The following is a 20,709-nucleotide window of genomic DNA, read 5'->3' as shown; positions in this document are numbered from 1 at the left end:
ATGAATAAATTGTTAAAGTGTTGTGCTTAGTAAAATAAGGGATAGTGCTAAAATGGAATCAGCAAGTGCGAAGGTCGAGATGTTACGCGGCGAAGAAAATTGGCTCCAGTGGCGTTTTGTTATGCGTACACTTTTGGAGGAAGATGACGACCTGATCAACGTGTGTGAAGGGAATTTGTGTCATCCAGGTAACAGCGCGGAGAAAGAAATCGCTCGTGGAAGATTTTTGAAAGCAGATCGATTAGCGAGAAAATTAATCGTGACCTCAGTAGGAAAGAAACCGTTGGATCTTCTTTTATGTTGCACGACAGCACATGAAATGTGGAAAAAGCTGAATACAGTATATGACATGAAGTCGGATGAGAATTTAAATATGGTCCAGAAGCAGTTCTTCGATTTTAAATGGGAAGAATCTGAAAATGTCTCTTACAACCTATCAAAGTTGGAACTCATAGCGGCGAAGATGAAAGCCCTTGGGAGTGAAATTGGCGAGAAAATGCTGATAACACGCATTTTATCGGTGTTACCAAACAAATTCGATCATTTTCACAGTGCGTGGGATTCCGTGGAAGAAGAAAAGAAGACCTTAGACAGGCTTAGTACCAGGCTGATGACGGAAGAAATTAGATGGAAGAAAGACGACCAGGAAACATCGGTGGCACTGGTAACAAAAGGTAATAATTATAAAAGGGAACAGCAGAAGCAGTCAAGTAAACGTGAATACGAGAAACAAGGACCAAGTTGCTTTAACTGTGGAAAAGTTGGCCATCTAAAGAAGGATTGCTTTAGATGCTTTATATGCAAAAGGAAAGGCCACACCAGCAAAAACTGTTTTAAAAATAACAAAAGAAGCAACAGTAGAGACAACCAGGAACCTAGAAACCAAAATCGGGATCACAGCGGAATTGGTCTATTAGGAAGTACCTCAGCGATACAAACGGCAAACCCTGATGTTTGGATAATCGACTCAGGAGCTACGGATCACATGACAGGACGACGGGAATGGTTCAGCGTTTTCGAAGAATTCGATAACACGGTGAAGATAGAGATCGGCTATGGTACGTTCATGGATGCGTGCGGCAAAGGAAAAATCAGAGTAGAGACTTTTGTGGACGGCAAATGGGTAATATGTACAATGAACGATGTTCTAAACGTACCAGGTATGAAAAGAAATCTGTTTTCGATTAGATCTGTCGCAAGAAGGGGCATAGATTTTTGTATTTCAAAGGAAGGGACCAATTGCATATTTTTACAAAATCAGAAAATAATAGCAAGAGGTTCTGTTATCGGAAATTTGTATAAAGTAGATATGCGAGTTATCATACCGTCAGTTTGTAATTTTAGCAATAGAGCGGAGTCAAACGCGGACACATTGCAGTTATGGCACGAACGGCTATGTCATCAGAACATCAGACATGTTAAAGAATTCTTAAAGAATTCAAATATGAAAGTTGTAGAGGATAATAACTTTTTCTGTGAAGGTTGCGCGTACGGGAAACAGCATAGATCGAGTTTTCACGAGAAAATCAAGCGGGCGACTAAACCTCGCGAAATTATTTATACGGATGTATGTGGACCTATGGAAGTCGAGTCATTAGGCAAGAAACTGTATTTTCTGACATTTAAAGACGATTTTTCAAAATTCACAAAGATTTACTTCTTCCGACGTAAGTCAGAAGTAACTGAAAAACTAAAAACCTTTTGCCTAGAAGTTGAAAATCAATTTAAGGATAAAATTAAAGAAATTCATAGTGATGGAGGGAAAGAATTCCAAAATAAAGAAGTCAAGGAATTTCTAAGAAGTCAGGGAATTAGGCACACGATTAACGTCCCATACACGCCTGAACAGAATGGTGTCGCAGAAAGGGAAAATAGAACAATAGTAGAGGCAGGTCGGTCGATGCTATATTCGAAACCAAATCTACCGCTGTTCTTATGGGCCGAAGCCATGAACACAGCAGTACATGTCATAAATAAGACGGGGCCGACAAGACAAGATAAGAAAACACCATATGAACTGTGGTACGGGAAACCGCCGAATTTAGAAAAGTTTAGGGTTTTCGGTACTGAGTGCTTTGCTCACATACCTGCGGAGAAAGGGACAAAACGTGACAAAAAGGCTAACAAGGGATATTTGGTAGGCTATTTAGATGACGGACGAGGGTATCGAGTGTACGTGCCAACAGTAAAAAATGTAATATTAAGCCGTGACGTAATATTTAAGCCTGAACTAGAAAATGCGAAATTCGTAAAATTAAGTTTACCGAAAATTGTCGAGCGCGAAGATGTGAGTGCGCAGAGCGATAGAGCATGTACGTATGAAAGTGCAGAGAGTGAACATGAAAAACAACCTCATGGAACTAGCGACAATGTGAGACAATTGAGAGATAGAGATAAGATCAAACGAACCGATTTTTATGGTAACCCAGTAACGTACGTAGCGGAAAAATTACCGGTGGATTTTAACGAAGCGATGAGATCCGAAAAGAAAGAGTTATGGGAAACAGCTATGAATGATGAAATGAAATCGCACCATGAAAATAAGACGTGGATACTTGTAGAAAAACCTAAAGATCAGAAGGTACTTAGCAATAGGTGGGTTTTAACGATAAAGCTAAATCCGGACAACTCGGAACGATACAAAGCGCGACTTGTAATAAAAGGGTGTTCACAGAAAGAAGGCATAGATTATAAGGAAACATATAGTCCCGTTGCTCGGTTTGACACAATTAGATTAATGCTTAGTATTGCAGCCAAAAATAATTTACACCTCGGACAGTTCGACATTAAAACCGCATTCTTATATGGAAGTCTGGAAGAAGATATTCATATGAAACAACCTAAAGGTTATGATGATGGTACAAATCGGGTTTGTAAATTGCTAAAAAGCCTATATGGCTTAAAGCAGTCTCCAAGATGTTGGACGGAACGTTTCACAAAATTTATCTCGAACTTAAAATTTTATCAGAGTAACGCAGATCCTTGTTTTTATATTTATACAGAAGACGACAAATTAATGTCGATGACCATATACGTAGACGATGGAGTGGTAGCAGCTTCAGACGAATCTTTAATTGATAAATTCTTCGATGATTTAAATAAAGAATTCAAAATTACGAGTTCGAAAGAAGTAAAGAGTTTTCTTGGACTTGAAATTAATAGATTAGAAGATGGTTCAATATTCATTCATCAGAGTAGGTATATCGAAAACATATTGGAAAAATTTAATATGAATGAGGCAAACAGTGTTTCTACACCTATCGAGACTAATTGGAACGAAAGTAACATAGGCGATAATGATTGTAACGCACCATACAGAGAAGCCGTAGGGAACTTAATGTTTTTACAAACCGTAAGTAGGCCAGATATTAGTTTTGCAATAAATATAGCGGCGAGACACTTAGAGAATCCAAACCAGTATCAATGGAAATTAGTCAAACGAATTTTGCGCTACATAAAAGGGACCGCAGACATGGGACTCTTATATACAAAAGCAGGCAGTCTCGAAACCTTTAGCGACGCTGACTATGCAGGCGACAAAGAAACAAGAAAGTCGACATCAGGCGTTGTATGTAAGTATGCGAATGCGGCCATCACATGGCAATGTAAGCGACAACAATGTATAGCTCTATCTACGACCGAAGCTGAATATGTCAGTGCAGCCTCAGGAGCGAAAGAAATTATGTGGTTAAAGAAAATATTTCTTGAATGTAAATTAGAGATCCTTAAGTATATGCTATGTGTAGACAATACCAGTGCCGTGAAATTAATTAAGAATCCAGAATTCCATCAAAGAAGTAAGCATATTGACGTAAGATATCATTTCTTGCGAGATTTATACAATAGAGGCGAAATTGATATAACGTATGTAACAAGCGAAGAGCAATTGGCAGATATATGTACAAAGGCGTTGCCAAAACCGAGATTTGAATATTTAAGGAAAAAGTTAGGTTTCAAAAGTAAAAAAGATATTAATAGGTAATTGCTTGTAAACATGTAGAGTTTTTAGGGAGGGTGTCGAAGTGATTATTACTTCTCAAAAAAAAAAAGAGGAAAAACTCTACATGATCTGTTTAGTCTTCTAGTTTTTTTTTTGTGTAATAAATTAATTTGTATGGAAAAGAGAAAGGCGGCTGGCAAATGTACTTGAGAAGGCATTGACAAATTAATTTTCAGATATTTACGACAAGAGTTAGAAAATATTAAGAGATAATTTGTAAATTTGAGATAATTGTTTGTAGGGATGTAGAGTTTTAGGGAGGGTGTTGAAGTGGTTACCACTTCTAAGAAAACTCTACATCTGGTCTTTTTTAGTTTTGTCAAGCACTGAAGCCATCGACAGCGCGTAGAGAAAAGACTGCGACGAAGTCAGGCCATAAACAGTAGACAGGCGACGTTGGCTTCGGGGTTTTTAAGTTATTAGGTAACACAGCTAGCGTGCGGATCTGGACCAGCTCAAATTGTATTTTTACTTATTACTCTTCTATTTAAATATATTTTCTACCTTACAATTTATCCACGTGTTTTCTCTGTTTACACACCGAGTAACCTCAACAATAGAGACAGACACTAAATGTATCGGTTTTGAGGAAAACTCATTAGAGGCAGATTAGAGAAATGATAGCGAAGATAACTATTCATTGGATGGTATGGATAAGGAAGAGTTAGAAGGTAGGGAAGATGAAAATGATAGTAGTACTGAAAGCTCAAACACTACTAGGAGATCTACACGTATTAAGAAAACTCCAGTAAGGTATCCAGACTATGGATAAGGAAATAGAATGTCTCTATAAGAATAAAACTTGGAAATTGGTAGAAAGGGTAAAAGGCAAAGAAGTATTAGATGTAAAATGGGTTTACACGAAAAAATCAGAGGACAGGTATAAGGCTAGATTAGTGGTAAGGGGATTTCAACAAAGAAACGTAGCCGATGACATATATTCTCCAGTGGCGAGTAATCAGACCTTTAAGATATTGCTATCATATTGTTGTCAAAATGGATTAATAATGGAGCAAATGGATGTAGAAACTGCCTTTATAAATGGTGAAGTAACCTCGGAGGTATATGTAAATCAACCAAAGGGATATGCGGACGGAACGAATAGAGTTTGTAAATTATCGAAAGCGCTTTATGGGTTAAAAGAAAGTCCGAGGGACTGGTATGAGTGTTTTGATAAGTATGTGACGAGATTAGGTTTTAAGAAGAACAATATAGAGCTGTGCCTATATACTTATGGAGAGGGAGAAAATGTTGTTTATTTGTTAATATACGTAGACGATTTGTTGATTTATAGTGAAAACAAAGGGAAGATACAAAGTGTAAAGAAAATTATTAACTGATAAATTTAAAATGAAAGATTTAGGTGAAGTAAAAGAATATCTTGGAATAAATATAGAGTATGTTTATTTAATAAATGAAATGAGATTAAGCCAAAAGAAATACATAGAATCATTAGCAAACAAATATAAATTACATAATAGCAAATTGTACTGTACACCTATGGAGACCAACTTAAAAATTGAAAAAGCTGAGATAAATAGAGAGGACATTGGATACAAGAATTTAATTGGCGCATTGCTGTATATTAGTGTAAATACCAGACCCGATATAAGTTATAGTGTGAATTATCTGAGTAGATTTCAAGATTGTTGTAACGAGACACATTTTAAATATGCCTTGCGAATATTGAAATATTTGTACCGGACTAGAGATTTAGGGCTACATTATAAAAGAAATGCAAAGTGCGAAACGATAGATTGTTATGTGGACGCTGATTGGGCAGGAGATCATATAGATAGGAAATCGACTTCTGGGTATGTAATTAGATTGTATGGAAATGTAATTGGATGGAAGTCTAAAAAACAAAGGTGTGTGAAAAAACCTCGCCGAGTATGTAGCACTATCGGAAGCGGTGAGCGAAGTAATGACTATCAGAGAACTAATGAAAATCTTCGATGTAAATGTAGACGATAACCCTGTAAAAATCTATGAGGATAACTCTGGAGTAATGAGTATAGCAAAATACGGAACTTTTACAAAAAATTCTAAACACATTGAAGTTCATTACCACTACGTTCACGAGTACGTAAAGGAAAATAAGATAAACATAATAAAAGTAAGTACAGAAGAAAACACTGCGGATATTTTTACGAAGACACTGTGTAGAGAGAAATTTGAAAGGTTTAGGTCATGGATGAATGTAAAATAAGAGAAATGTAAATAAAGCGATAAATGGTAAATATTTTGTTAATTCGACAAGTATGTAAATAAAATTAAGTGTACAGTATTGTAATATCGTAGAATAGATTTGAATTAGAGGTCGGTTGAAAATAGGAAAAAACCGTGTACGTCGTCTTTCGTGGTTTGTTTACATCCAAGAGCGCCTAGTAACAGCGACGCGAGAAAGGATAAGCAGCGTCAAAACAGAGGTACGGTTTCATATTTCAAGGAATGGCAATCGAGAGGCCAGAGTATGTGAGCCGAAAAGTGTGTATGTGTGTGAGAGGACGAGAGCAAGAACGAGCACGACCGGGCAGGAGTGTGTTGCGAGAGTCAGAGCGAATTGAGTCGTTGAAGAGTACAGTCGTTAGAGGTTTCGAGTTGTCGAAGAGTAGAGTCGTTAGAGGTTTCGAGTCGTCGAAGCGTAGAGTCGTGAGAATTGATAGAGTTGTTAGAGAGAGAGAGAGTGTGTGTGTGTTAGATTCGTTGTGACGAGAGTGATCAAATAACTGTAAAGTTATTTGATATAGATACGAGTATTGCATTTAGTTTCCGTTAAATATCGTTCTCTGTCCAATTTATATTTGTATATTCAATTTAATATTAATAAGTTGTAAGTAATCGAAAAAAAAAATTTCTATCCTTATTTTCCGATATTACAGTATAAATGTAAGGAGGCGTGTTAGGGAAATGATACATTTACACTGTACATGAGAGTGTGTGTGTAAGGGTCAGAGGGCGTCCAGGTCTTAGTTGAGACAAAAGACTGCCGTTAGAAGATTCTGGATAGTCGGTTGGCGACAAGCGTGCGTGCAAGACGTTCTTCAGAGTGTAATATAGATGTATAGCTGTTGTGTGTGAAATATAGTCATTTATTTGTATTTCCAAATCCTCGAATTTCCTTAACAGACACAAACCACCTTGAAGGTGACAACCTTCAACGAGCCTTCGGTCCTGAAGAAAGAGAAGGTCTCAACAGGCGACAAATCGATTCAGAAAGTAATCTCCCCCAATCTGTTACAGAACGTTCATGACTCTTTGACCGTAGTTCACAACCTAGGTAATAACGGGTTGAGTCCCATCCAGGACAGCAACAAGGTCAACGTCGAGTCGAAACCTACTGTAAAGGCTTCGAAGTCCACTGTGAACAAACCATCCAGGGGCAGTGTTTCTTCGGGCAATACTTCCACGATGGACGTCCAACACAACGTATCGACGTCCAATCATCTCTCTTACATCACGTCATCTGCAACCACCCCAGATTAGAAACATTCCATCGGACAGTCACACTCCGAGACGTAACGTGAAGACTCCTCCTTCGCCACCTCAGACATGTGCTACGCCTGCAATTGGCCCTACTCAGAATAATTTCAGCATTATTAATACCATGACTAATCACTCAAATGGTGTCGGTAATTTACAGAACATTCAATCTGATCTCAACGATTCTCTACTGAGTTCACAGAGCGCCGTACCGAACTCGTCGCGTATCATAAACATCTCACTGGAGTCACCCGTGGCTCCAAAAACGCCAATATACTCTCCAACACCAAGGCAAGTCACAGTCACGACGTCCAACGGTCACTCTCCACCGAGGATCATCACTAAGAGAATGCGATTCGAGCGAGTCATCGGGGGGAGTCCAGCCTCCCAATGAACCTCAAAACTCCGCACCGCGCTTGATGAATCTTCACCAAGCACCACCGACGTTCCCTTCAACGATACTTCCTGGACCGAGGTGTTTAACGACACTTCCAGAAGCAAGATCCACGACACTTCCTGGGTCGAGAATTTCACGTGGAAATCGCTCGGCATCGACGAGGAAGACGGCGATCTAGACTACAAGGGAGACAACGTGCCATCCAGGCAACGGCCCTTCGGCCGCATCGCCAAGTTCACCCTGGGGACGGCAGCATCATCCGGACGGCTGTTGTTCACACGGCGAGGAGCATCTTGGATCGAGGTGCCACGCAGCTCGTCCTACGCTCCTGTGTGAGTCAGACGCCGGATGCCTACGCAAAATAATAGTGAGTGAACAACTAGACGACGGGACGCCTTCTCAATTCTACGGGATCTGAAAAGCCTCACCACTCCGGCAATATCAGACGAATTAATCCGGACTCTCTGGGAAGGCCGACTCCCGGTGTACGTGCAACGCGACCTAGCCGCCGTCCAAGATAAGAGGTCCGAAACTCTGACCGCGATCGCCGACAGCATCCACGAAATACGCCCGGAACTAGGACAGGTTGTTGCGGTCAGTACAGAGCGAACCACGGCAGGAGGCAATCCAACAAAGTACGGCGGCGGAGTGAACGATGCTACGGCTGCCGCCATCAACGAGCTGAAGGAACAAATAACGCAGATACAGGCGCAGGTAAGCGCGTTGACCATCGGGGGCCGCCGGCGACCATTCTCCTGCGCGAAATACCGTCGCCGTTGGCGATCCCGAAGCCCGTCACGGCAAGGTGGCTTATGCCTTTATCATGCGACGTACGGGGAACGCGCGAGAAATTGCACCTCACCGTGCACATGGAAATCGGGAAACAGAACCGGCCGTCCGTAAACGCGGCGTACGACGACGGTTTGATCTCCCGCTGCATTTTTCTTCTGGATAAAAACACGCGCATCTCGTACTTGGTGGACACCGGCGCAGACTTCAGCGTCTGGCCGCGCAGCAAAATGCAGGGACCTGCGAAGAAGAGCGAGTACGAGTTGTACGCGGCTAATGGGGCACGAATTGCGACGTATGGAACAGTCGCGATCCACCTCAACCTGTCCCTCCGACGCGCCTTGAAGTGGTATTTTACAGTGGCTGACGTCCAGACACCTATCCTCGGCGTGGATTTCCTGAGTCACTACGGGATGCTCGTGGACCCACGGAACAAAAGATTAATCGACACGACGACCCAGTTATCATCAAAGGGGTACGCCGCTATATACAACACGCCATCGGTGAAAACTATCTGCGGCGATTCGGTGTACCACCAATTACTGGCGGAATTCCCGGCCCTCACGCGTCCTCCGTCTTTCGGGAAGGAAAAGGCCCGACACGGCGTAGTACACCACATCGAAACTACGCCTGGCCCGCCGGTACCGGACCGCCTCAAGCAGGTAAGAGCTGAATTTGAGTTGATGATAGAACAAGGCGTCATGCGCCCATCGAAAAGCCCGTGGGCATCACCCCTTCACGTTCTGTCCAAAAAGGATAGAAATTTGCGACCATGCGGCGACTACCGAACGTTAAACGTTCGCACGATACCCAACTAAGCAGCGTGCCACCACGGAATTTGCAACCCTGCTCAAGGAACAAATGGAGAAAGTCCGGCCTCAGCCTGTGACACAATACAGGAAAAAGAAATTATTCACTTTCCGCGGAATTGGAGTCTTCTCCCTACGTATTTGTGGCGGATTGGTATCAATAGGGCGCCGACAAGTCGAGCCGCGGGTACCAACCGCCAATACTAGAGGGCTACGACGACAAAGAGTCTGTCTGTCTAACTCGCTGGCGGTCGAATATACGATCAATTGATATAAATACCGCACCTAGCGAGACTCCCTCTACGTCTATGGCAGGGACTACCGGGCATAGCCTTACTGACGAGTCCACCGGTAGTCCCGGGACGAAACGCACTCTCTCTCTCTTTTCTTCCGTCACATATTCTTGCGACACGACGCAATTAGGGGCCCTTTACAGCCGCCTTACGATGGACCATTTAGAGTAACGCGAAGAGGCGAGAAAATGTACACCAACAATGTTAACAATCGCGATATAAAGGTTTCCGTCGACCGGCTTAAGTCAGCATTTGTAGTATCAGAGAATCTCGACGCGAGAACCGCCGAAACCCGTGACATACTTATTCCACTAGAACGAATGAACGCTCGCAATGAAAGCGACGTGAAGAGCGACAACGAAGGAAACACTAGTAATAGGTATGTTACACGGTCAGGCCGAAGAGTCCGTTTTCCTGATTGGTTACAGGCTGGTTTCGGCTAGGCATCACAAAAAGATTACCCACGGGGACTTTCTCTGCAAAGGCAATAAAACGTTATCACTGGTAGGGGAGTGATGTAGCGGCACAAGAGTTGGAATTTGCTTCAAACCATGTTGTTGTTTAGCTTCGGAGTATCAAGACCGTTAGGTCACAGGTATTGTAAGGGGTTATAAACTCCGGGGAAAACAATCGCGCCGCTACATGTAACCGTAAAACAAGACGAATTTGTATCTTTTGACCTTCTTCTGACGATTATGACTAAACGAACGTGATCGCAAACGATTCAGTATAAACTGTGACTAAACGTCTGTATAGATATCGTTTCGCGACAAGATCTGTTTTAAATACACTAACGAGTACACATATTGGTAGTCTCATTATTCGATCCCCTACAGCTCTTATTAAGGAAGATAGAGGCCTGTGACATTATTCAGCTTGGCCAACATTGAACAGGGCATATTGATAAGCCAGAGTAACTAACATACAACCTTTTTTTTTTTTTTTTTTTTTTTACGTGGAGAAATCCTCATGGACACTCCGCTGTTGCAGTAATTGCGTAACAGCAGAGTAGTGTCGGACTCTTACCGACTAAAACTCCACGATGACCACCCGACGCGTATGACAGAGGTGCTCCAGGATTCTCTTATGAATTAACTTCAGTTGCACCCCCTTCACGCGTTCTCTAGTTCTAGCCAGTCCTAATATTTCCTGACTATTGAATTGGCGTTAGGGGGGGCCATTACCCCTAGCGCTGTCTCTCCTTATTGATATTCACCGGAGGCTTGTCTTGTGTGCTTCGACAACTCCCATACAACCTGGTGGTACAAGCTATGAAAAAACTTTCCCGGACATGAGAAAACACATTTGCCCAGATAACGTACGAAAGGTATTAGAGCCCACCAAATAAGATTTGCTACAATTAGCTGTAGTTCGTCACAATAAGCCTATGAGTATCGCGCGTCAGACGATTTTCGAATTAGTTGATGCTTGGATGTTCAAGATACGGAAGTGTGGAGAGATGAGACGTTTATGTACAACTTGATCATGGTGCAACCCATTCGTCAGCCAGAAAACTTCATGCACGATTTTCTAAAAAGAAACACATTTCCCCCCTTCCTTATGCCGTACCAATCCTCTCTCGTCGCTCCTTATCTCATACACAGACAGGCCAAATAATGTTGCCGATGACGGCCAACAGCCTGGGTACATGTACGGGTCTCTTGCCTGCGACAGAATTTTGTTATGTGTAGTATGCGGGGCAGGAAAGCACTTTTGCCATTAATATGAACTAGAAGATTGCAGAAAAATTGTAAACATTTTCCAAATTTTATTAATTTCATTTCATTTCTTAAAGTCTACAAAACTGTTAATCAACATTAAGCAAATATACAAAATCTTGACGTACAGAATAATGGAGCGAATATTAGAAACGATACTACTAAATCTACAAGCTAAAATGTACTATACAAATTTTCTTTAAAATATAAGACATGCAAAGTATATATTTCTGAAGTTAAAAAATATCGGATCAAACACTCTTCGAACATACTTCGAACGCTCATTATTACGTATATTACCAAACCAATGCATACAATATAATATATAAACTAAGCCAACGAAAGGCGCAGAGACTGGAGAACATGGGGTCCCCGAGCGTGCAGTACGCTTCAGCATCGTTGCGAACACCAACTCCCTCCGCTTGTCCCAATGCCATCTCGAACGGTGAGACTGCAACCAGAAAATATCCATATATACATCAAGATAGTAATGCAATTTCTATTCTTGCAGCACCGACGTAATACGCGGTGCTCCGTAATCGCTCGAGATTCCATATAGTTGTTGAAATTTCTACGCATTTGGTAGATAAAACGTTGCGAGAAATCCTCTTGTCACAGTTAGGTCTTCCAAACCTGATCGCTTGCATTTTTCCCGCTACTTCAGCGTTGCAACGTTACTTTTATTTCTGCCAACTTAGACACGACATCGTCTGAACTGCCCAATTCAGGACACGATGGCTCCTCCCGGGGATTCTGTTGAGACGATCCCGGATTTTCCGTGTCCTCACCATTGTAGAGCTCATAATTTGTATAATTTACCTTCTTCTTCAAGCATTGTTTTTTAAATTTCTGCCATTTTGAAGCTGCTGATAATCGCCGGATGCGTAAATCATTTTTAGCTTTGGAAAGAGCGCACGTCAGCATTGCTTCAATCCGTAAATCGCGTCTGCGCTTTCGGCGACACTTTGATCTTTTGCGGCGAACTTCGTCAATCCAAGTTAGTAACCGTTCAGTTTCTGGCTTGTCGGCGTTAGTTTTCGAAAGTCCCTTCTTTGTCCTCGCCATGCTTTCTCAATTATTTCACCTAATTATTGAGTAAGTAAAAAGTATACCAACCTGTATCCGGCTCCTGTTTGTTGTAGAACAATACAGAAGAGATTCACACAACTGCACACAAAGGATTTGAAACCACCGAGCAAAACACCCTCCTCACAGCACAGTCGTAAGATGACTAAGGGAAGTCTACGCTGCGCGTCTGAAGTCCGCTGTCTATACCCCCTCCTCTGTCTTTATGACGTAGTCTTACGCGCGAAAATGGAAACTAGTTCCGTGTAAAATCTTACGTTGGCCTTACATTCTCAGAAATTTTGAAAAATTCTTTAATCCAATTAATTTTTAAATATATGTGCGACAATTTTAATGCTAAATTTTATATATTTTGTACATTATATTAAAATTCTTCATTTACAGGAAATAATCAATAGCGTATGAAGGTGTACTGCACGTATTATTTGGCACGTACACTAATGTTGATGCAAGAATAATTATTCCAATGATTTTAAGTTACACACATAATAGATAAAGTAGGCTGTAGACTATGAAATTCGTATGAAATAAGCAGAGAATAGTAACTAAATAAATGTATATGTATATCGAACATAAATCTTGTAAAAATAATATATTAAATTACATTCAAATCAAATATATAAACAAGATCTGTTGACTTTTAATTATTTTTTTGAAGCACTAGTATCAAATAAAATTGCGTCATATAAAAATGTCATCCCGAAACACAGTTTAACGTGATACAATTGTATTACTTTAATTTAAGCAGAAAATATCTAATCATATTTAACAATTTTGAAAAACATACCTCTACTAAACTATCATTATCTTTTCCTATACCATCGGCAAGGCCCTGAACAGCAAGCAGTTCAGCGGTTGTTAAATAACTAGCCAATTGTTCTCGAACTACATTTACTTCTCCCTGATACATAAAATCAACCAATGCAGCCTAATCATCGAATTTTACATTATTATTATATATTATAACAGGATGCTGACATGGATTTTCGTAAAATAGAATAAGTATCATTTACAAAATATATGTTAACAGTAACAAATTATTAAATTCTTAATTTCACTTTACCTTAAATAAATCTCTAAAATATGTACTACATGCAGATAATAGCAGTTTGTCTGCTCTTATTCCTTTTTCCTTCGCAGCTTAAATTTACATCAACGAGATCTTCTTCGGTTCTCAGCGTATCAAAAGCACAAGTAATATGTTTTAAGTAATTATTCCACCTAAGAGAAAACTGTTTAATCCGTAAAACAATTATATTAAATTTGCAATTTTCAATCTGAAAAACATTTGACTTCAATGAGTATATTTTGATTTTTACCTGCCGGAAAACTGATGGAACAAAAATTTGTTACAACTATCATGTACTTATGTAATTAAAACAAGACAAAGCTTTTATAAATATAAAAATTGTCATAAATATTTTGACGCAACGCATTTGAACATTTTATGACTCATTGTATTAACACCACATTATTTCTTTTTTTGCGAGTATAATAAAAGCAATAATATTTAAACAATACATACTTGTTTAGATGCCTTTCGCAATATGACTTTCCCATAGAGCAGGTGGCTTATTACAAAATTCACGTCATAAATGTAATTTTCTTCAACTTCCAAAGCAAAAGTTATAAGTGTCCACCCAGGAATACCCAACATTTTGAAACACTTAAATAATACAAATTTCATATTTGGGTATTACATATTTCTAACAATTGAACACTACCATGCTTACCATGCTTTCATTAGCATGCTTAAAATGACTTTATATTGAAATTATTTGTATGGTATGCCCATTTTCTTATCACCCTTTATTTTTCTTTCTCCTTCTGCAGAAGAGTTAAGACTATTTGTATCCTCCCTATATTTGTCTATTATACATCCTACATACTTTCGCAAATAACAAAAAATAGCAAGGTCAGATATAGCTTCAATGTATACGGTCATCACAATGAAATGTGAATTACCTTCGGCAGATCTAAAATATTAAACGTGAAACGATGATCTTAATTTGGAATAGATTATAGATACACAATCTGTTCGTTTTTTCCTTTCTTAGCAATGATCTGTTCCATTGTCAAACAAGTATTTCCCTCAGTAGCCGGATGAAATGCAAATTTATATCGTATTATGCTTATCATTATACTGCAAGTACTTTGAATCACTGAAATTGCGGAACCATTTCCTGTTATTGAATGCAAAACATACAGCACGAACACGTTTTCCATTATCAAAAAACGCCATACAAATGTCTCATCCATTGTATTAAAGTGATAAGAGATAGACACAGCACCAAGCCTGCAGCTTATAATACAACAATTTGCACCAGTTTCTCAATTTTCCCCAATTATATTCAATGTTTACAATAATCATCCTTTGTTGCGACCGTTCGCGGTGAGACGCGTTCGCTAGGATAACGCGTCAGAGAGAGGCGTAAATTCTCGCTACGATTATGTTAATCGACGCCGCGAAATAGTCGTTCCCCTGTTTCGGTTAAGATAACAGAGGTGGTTTAATGAATGTAACACTGTATTGACAGGTTAACGTAGAATAATATATTTTACAATAATATGATGAATATATTACAGAAATTAGACTCGACTTTGCGATCTCTCTAGATTAATTCGTTTGCTCGTCAGATTTGTCGAAGTGTCACGTTGGACTCGTCAGAAGGAACTGATCGCCCTTCGATTATTCCTTTGCCTCATTTGGAAGACGACCCCCACTATGCACGAGTCACGCCACCGCTCGCGCCTATGATCACGTATGATTCTTCTTGTTTGAAAATCGTAACGGTCAAAAATCGACGTTTCTAGAGCTCGCTGCTTGGCGACAACTATGCTCTCGTCGATACATTGTATATGATCCGGAGGGCAGATAAGATGGTCTGCCTGCGACGTTGTAGAACCGCGAGCGACGGTTAGAAAATATAGCCTCTGGTGAGCCTCGTGGCGTAACATACTCCCCCCGTTGAGAGGGTACCGATCAAGTAATATAGTATGATGTTGTGAGGATCTCTGGTCAGACTTCGGTGCTGTTGATTGTTTCGGAGTCATCTGGAGTCGTTATGCTCGGTAGTGGTACCATCCGCTTGATGCTCCGATCCAGGGTGCTCGTTGCTGTTCGAACGGTAGCCGTCCGTATGATGCCGTCTGCACCTGGATGGACCTTGATGATTTTGCCCAATGGCCATTGCATTGGGGGAACGTTGTCTTCTCGGAGAATGACGATGGTGCCTTCTCGTATGAAGTGACGGCCCTTGCTCCATTTGTTTCGGATGTCTAGCTCATTCAGGTACTCTCGTTGCCAGCGGCGCCAGAAATGTTGTTTGACCTTTTGAATATGTTGCCAGCTGGAGAGACGATTGGATGGAGTGTCCCTGAAATCTCGTTCTCGAAAACTTGTTAAAGAATATCCGATGAGAAAGTGACCGGGAGTGAGGACAAGATGATCGTTTGGATCAGATGATACTTTTTTTTTTTGTACGTGGAGAAATCCTCATGGACACTCCGCTGCTGCACTAATCGCGTAACAGCAGAGTAGTGTCGGACTCCTACCGCCTAAAACTCCACGATGACCATCTTATGCGCGTGACAGAGGTGCTCCAGGAATCTCTTATGAATTAACTTCAGTTGCATTCCCTTCTCGCGTTCTCCTGTTCGAGCCGGCTATTGAGTAGGCGTTAGGGTGAGGTTGTTGCCCCTAGTGATGTCACTTCTTCTGGTCGTAGTCCGTTGGGGTGGTGGCGGGGTGGCTCTGGGTCGTCTGACTGCCTTCCGTCTCCATCGTCTTATCCTGCAGGGGTGAGAGTTTTTCTTCCTCTCCCTTTCCGCTCGCTCCTTCGCGAGCATAACTCGCTCGCAGAAGAGGCGGACGGCCTCGTATTCCTGTGACCCTCTCAACATCGCTTCCACAATCGCTGAGGGGATCAACGTTTCTCCTATGGCGTGCCGCCAGGGTGTAGCGGGGCAGCTCCCACGCCGGACAGAGCTCCAGGGTGTGCTGCGCTGTGTCCCTGTCCTCTCCGCAGTCGTGGCAGATGTCTGTCGTCTCTCGCCTTATTCTCTTCAGGAACTCGCCGAACACGCCGTGTCCGGAGAGTACTTGTGTCATCCTGAATGTGAGTGGGAGGCCGTGGCGGCTCCTCCATGCCCCCCAGTTTGGTAGGACCGCATCCGCGCCTCGGTGTTCGCTTCTCCCGTTGATCAGTTGGGATCGCCACAGGTTCCATGTGTCCTCCTCGGCGGTTCCTGTGTCGTTTGGAGCCGCCTGCTCGGTGGGGTCTTCTCCCGGGTGCCATTCTCTCCGGCGGGTGTATCTCTTTTTGAGCGCCAGCGCCCGCAGCTCCCCCGGGGGGGACGCGGCTAGGGTGGACGCCGACGCGTGCGACACCGTCCGGTATCCCCTAATGATTCTGATGGCGGTCATTCTGTGCAGCCTTCTCAGGAGCAGAATGCTGCGACGGCTTGCCATCAGGTCGTCCGCCCATACTGGGGCCCCGTACATCACTCGTGACCGAACGACGCCCTCGTAAAGTCGGCGCACCGCGTCTCCGGTCCCGCCGATGTTCGGTAGTAGGCCGCACAGGGCATTGGCAGCCGCTGACACCTTCGGGATCAGTGAGTCGAAGTGCGGCTCGAACGTCCACTGGCTGTCGATGGTGAGTCCCAGATACTTCATCTGTGATCCCACCCGGACGGTTTTACCTGCCATGTTTATGCATAGGCCGGGCGGTGGTGTCCCTCGCCTCTTCCTGTCAAAGAACCAGGTGGCCTCCGACTTCGCAGGGGAGACTCTCAGGCCCAGTTCGTTCACGGCACGGGTCGCACAGGCCGTTGCGATTCCGCCAATGCGCAGCGTCTCGTGCCAGCCACGACCCTCGACCAGGATTAGGGTGTCGTCCGCATAGCATACAATGGCCGCGCCTAGGGGTAGCGGGCATCGTAGTACCTCGTCGTACGCAACGTTCCATAGTATGGGGCCCAGCACCGAGCCCTGCGGGACGCCACGCTCAACGGATCGCTTTTCGTCTCCTTCCTTACTGGTCTAACACACCCACCTGTCGTCGAGGTAGGCTCGGATCAATCGGACGAGGTAGCTGGGAACCTCGAAGTGCTCCAGGGCCGTCACTATCCTATCCCATGGCACGGTGTTGAACGCGTTGACGATGTCCAGGGAAACCGCCAGCGCCACGCCTTTCCGGGAGACCATGTCCTCCGCAATCGCTCGTGCGCGTCTGACCGCGTCAATCGTCGAGCCCCCCTTCCGGAAGCCGTACTGGCTTTCGTGCAAACCTGGCACTTGGCCCGCTATGTGTCGTTCCAAGCGGGCGGCGACTACCCTCTCGAGTAGTTTGCCGACCTCGTCCAGTAGGCATATCGGCCGGTACGCTGACGGCGAGGTCGTCGGTCGGCCCTCTTTATGGAGCAGGACCAGCCTCGCCGTCCGCCACGCCCGGGGGTAGACTCCCTCCCTCAGGCATCTTGTGAAGAGGTGCCGGAGTCTGGGGGCCATGACCCCCATCACTTCCCCCCAGATCCGGCCAGGGATTCCGTCCGGGCCCGGTGCCACGTTGCGGACGGTCATTCTTCTGGTTGCCTCCCATATCTCCTCCTCCGTGACTTCCCAGTCGTCCCTCCATTCCAGCGGTCGTGTCGTTTACCGTGGCCGTTCCGCCGCTCTGTTCTCTTGTGGGGGAAAGAGCGTTCCGGTGATCCGCGTCAGCAGCGCAGGTTCCATTTCCGCCGTTGTCAGGGTGCCCTTCGCGCGTAGTTTCTGTGTCACTGTATGCCCTCCCCCATGGGTCCGACTCGACTGTTTCGACCAGTTCGGACCAGGCACAGTCCTTCGCTTTTTTAATTTCCCTTTGTAGCGAGCACCGTAGCGCGCGGTACGTCCGGTAGCGCAAGGAGACTTCTTCTTCGTCGCGTCGTCGCCAGCGGCAGGCCCTTAGGTACTGTCTTCGGGCCCGGACACATCTCGTCCTCAGTTCCGCGATGTCGGGGTTCCACCAGTAAACTGCTCTGCTTCGCACCGTGCCCGGTGTGGCCCGTGGCATGGATGCGTCGCAGATTGCTGTCATGGCTTGTCGCAGGTTCTCGGCCTCCTCTTCCACGTCTGCTTCGGTCGTCGTTGCCGAGGCCTCCCAGCTCCAAGCTGTTGCTATAGCCGCCGCCCGGAGTAGATCTTCATTCCTCTCCTTTATTTTCCATCTAGGCGGTAAGCGCGCGTGTCTCCCCCTCGGCGGGCCGCGCCCGTCGTTTGTCGTTGGCATTCCAGGTCCAGGTGCGTCCACCTCCATCAATATGTAGAGGTGGTCCGACAGCGTCTCGACCCCTTCGGCCACTCTCCAGCCTGAGATCCGCCTGAATGCCTCGGGGGAGGCCCATGTTATGTCAACAATGGAGCTCCCTCTGCACGTCACGCAGGTACTGGTCGAGCCCCTGTTCACTAACAGAAGTCCAAGTCCCGCGGCCCAGTTCGATAGCGTGCGGCCGCGCGTTGGCCGTGGCGTTCCCCCATTCCGTGGAGTGCGCGTTGAAGTCTCCCAGGACGAGCACTTGTCGTGGGAGTCGTCGCCTGACGCAGTCGCCAACTCCGTCTAGGAATTCTTCGAACGCTGCCCGTCCGCTGTTAGGTGACACGTACACCCCCACCACCATCATCCCTGCCCACTCGACCGCGGCGTATCCGTTGCCGCGTTCCAGCAGGGCTCCGTGGACGAACGCCCCGGGCGTTGATGTCCAGGTGAGCAACCGACAACCATTCCGTCCTCCTTTAACTCCTCCTTGTCCAAGCCGGACGTCCCGTATCCACACCCGTTTTGCGCTCACAGGCACTAGTCCTCCACTCTGGTTACCTCCCTTGCCCAGGCTCTCCAGTTTTCCGGAGATTTCGATTACGCACGCAGCTCCGTCCTCTCTACGTCTGCCTCCCATGTATCCCCACCCTGTGTTGTAATGGATCAGATGATACTGGAGTCAGCGGACGGGAGTTGAGGATAGACTCGATTTCAATGATAAGTGTATTTAAATTTTCGAATGTCAAGAGCTCGTTACCTGCGACACGCCTGAAATGTCGTTTGAAGGATTTCACTGCAGCTTCCCATAGCCCTCCGAAGTGAGGTGAGTTGGGAGGAATGAAGAGCCATTCGATCCGTCGGTCGACTAAAAAGGACTGAACCTTTACCTTATGATCGTCGGATTGCAGGAGATTTCGGAGCTCTCGTAATTCATTGTTGGCGCCAACGAAGATGGTACCGTTGTCGGAGTAAATTGTCACACAGAATTCTCGGTGAGCGATGAATCTTCGCAGAGCAGCAATGAAGGCCTCGCTAGTGAGGTCGCTGACCAGCTCGATGTGGACTGCTTTGACTTCAAGACATATAAAGATTGCTACATATACCTTAATTTTGCGTCGGTTGCGATCCTTTCGTTCTTTGATGTAAAACGGTCCGCAATAATCTATTCCGACGTTGGTAAACGCACCTAGCGAGAGACTCCCTCTGCGTCTAAGGCAGGGACTACCGGGCATAGCCTTACTGACGAGTCCACCGGTAGTCCCGGGACGAAACGCGAATTCTCTTTTCACCTGGCAGCAACTACTTCACTACAAGACTACCGGATTCAATGGAGAAAAATATTTTATTTCATCTATCGATGATTATAGTAAAATAGCTAGGATCTATTGTATAAAATCAAAAGATGAGGTCTTTGATTCTTTCGTACCGTTCGTAAATGAAGCCGAAAATTTAACGGGCAAGAGGTTAAAAATATTAAGATGCGATAATGGCAAAGAATATTTAAATAATCGAATTTATAAATTTGCTAGGGATAAAGGTATAAGAATAAATAATTGCCCAACATACGTACATGAATTAAACGGGACAGCGGAAAGGTATAATAGAACAGTGATGGACATGGCGCGTTGCTTGTTAGCGGAAGAGAAAGTACATAAAAGGTACTGGCCGGAAATAGCTTGTACAGCGGTATACTTGAAATATCGAATATTAGCGAATACTATAGAGAGAAAGACACCTTTTGAAATATTCTTCGGGAGAAAACCAAGTGTTAAAAATCTACATCTATATGGAAGTAAAGTTTTTGTAAGAAGGCCAGAACAAAAAAGAGTTTCCAA

The 20,709-nt window shown here is 44.0% G+C and overlaps 1 long non-coding RNA gene across 1 annotated transcript; it reads right to left on the bottom strand.

Annotated features, from left to right (window-relative positions):
- Positions 1-10,699: 10,699 nt before the first annotated feature.
- On the bottom strand, positions 10,700-11,220 carry LOC126876292 (uncharacterized). Its single transcript, XR_007694060.1, has 2 exons — positions 11,113-11,220; positions 10,700-11,027 (listed from the first exon to the last, which is right to left on the bottom strand). It is a non-coding gene; the product is annotated as an uncharacterized LOC126876292 (long non-coding RNA).
- Positions 11,221-20,709: the final 9,489 nt, after the last annotated feature.

Source organism: Bombus huntii, unplaced genomic scaffold (genome assembly GCF_024542735.1).
Source record: "Bombus huntii isolate Logan2020A unplaced genomic scaffold, iyBomHunt1.1 ctg00000068.1, whole genome shotgun sequence".
NCBI classification, from domain to species: Eukaryota; Metazoa; Arthropoda; class Insecta; order Hymenoptera; family Apidae; genus Bombus; species Bombus huntii.
This window is presented reverse-complemented; position numbering and strand designations above follow the sequence as displayed.